This window comes from Acyrthosiphon pisum, chromosome X (assembly GCF_005508785.2).
Source record: "Acyrthosiphon pisum isolate AL4f chromosome X, pea_aphid_22Mar2018_4r6ur, whole genome shotgun sequence".
Taxonomy (NCBI): domain Eukaryota; kingdom Metazoa; phylum Arthropoda; class Insecta; order Hemiptera; family Aphididae; genus Acyrthosiphon; species Acyrthosiphon pisum.
In genome coordinates this window covers 123189591-123191535 of record NC_042493.1, presented here as the reverse complement: position 1 = coordinate 123191535, position 1945 = coordinate 123189591, and positions in this window count along the sequence as shown.

The following is a 1945-nucleotide window of genomic DNA, read 5'->3' as shown; positions in this document are numbered from 1 at the left end:
ACTACCTATGATGTACTCATATAATCTAACCCTATAGTTTATAAATAATTTACATTGTACTTAATACTTATAATGTCTTTTAGAACCTAATTTAATATTTACATTGTGCAATAAGCCAATAATCTTAGCTGTTGAAGCTTTAACTAAATAAAAAAAAAAAAATTAAAATTAAAAATAATAACTTTGAACAAAGGTATCTATTAATATACCGGTTTTTAAAGGTAATATATTAGTTATATATGCGTATATATTTTTACAGTGAGATTATGATAATTGAACACATCTTTATTGAACTTATGAAATATTTACATGTTTTAACATAATATAATGTATGAGTCATACAACTTGTTATAATATCATATGATAGTGTAGATTGAAGAGATGTAAGTCAACCATTTAGACTGAAATAGTCTGTTATAGTGTATAGTTACATTTAATATCTAATGCGATATTATAGATGGAATGATTTGCAGACTGTAGTTATTATTAAGATTTTCGAAATTTTAGACATGTCCTTGGCATAGAAATTTGTATAAGATTGTACCTAATATTATGATTTGGGAGAAATTAAGATATTTTTACCGATTTTTTCAAATATATTTCTAAGCTTGTAATATTAACACAATATACACGCGATTTCATCATCATTTTACAAAGTATATAGAATAATAATACATGTATCAGTAATAAGCATTCATATAGTATAGGATAACTATTTTGTATAATATGCGTTAAAAATAAATGATATATATATATGATTTTATATATGAAACCATTAAGTGAAAGACTATCACCCCTTGATGTAGGCACATTTTATTTTGTTTTTGATAATATGTGATGAAGATAACTATATAATATTATGTTTTTTGTCATTGAAACCATGGAATTTAAATATAATTTTGTAGATATTATATTGCATTTAATTGTTGTATATTTGATATCGTTGTATCAGTATGCAAGGCGAGGTTGTGATATATTTCATGTATCTACTATAAATATATAATAATTAATATATAATTTAAGAAATCAGGTATTAAGTATAATATATATATCGAAAATATTGTATGTGAATTATTATTTGAAATAATCGATCGAGTTTATATGTTGATTAAGTAAATATTTATGCAAATGTACATATGCATGTATAAGTATGTATGTATGTATGTGTGTATTAACTACCTACTATATTATAGTGCAACGATAATTTTCGGTTGTTGAGACTTGTAATAATGACTCGTTATAGTGGTGGTCATGCATTTAGATACATTTAATAACTTAACTATATATATGCCTTTGATGGTAATTAGACATGGGTATGATATTTTTTATAATATAACTTACATGATGTTAATGAAATTATGATATTTTCCCCCATTTTTTACTAGAATATTGTGATGTTTCCATAATATGCATTATTGAAGTTATGATATTTTTACTTATTTTAGCAAAATTTACACACAGACAGCTATGTTTTTATTAAAATCAGTACATTTCAACGTATATTCACATTTTTGAGTATATTTTAGGTTTCAGCATAAATTCTACCTACGTTTTTAATGAAAAAATGAGTAAATTGTATATGAATAGGTTAGGTTAGGTTATATAATTCATGGATGTCCCGTGCACATCCATGAATTAAAATATATATGTCGGTCAGGTTATTGATAATATGTAAGTTGTTGTATGCGCGTTCGTGTATGCGTTTTCCCATGCACAGGTATTAACAATATAGAACACGAAATCAGAGGACTAAGGGATTAAAGATAAGTGATTAATAGGGGTATATTATGTACAATAATATTGCGGGTGTGATGCAGAAAGTAAAAAATAATTATTATACAAGTGATATGGCTGTTACATGTATGTTTCTCTCGTGAATTCTTAAAATATATGAATTGTTGATTAACAATAGTTAAGGTTTTATTAGCACACCAAAATGTCGATG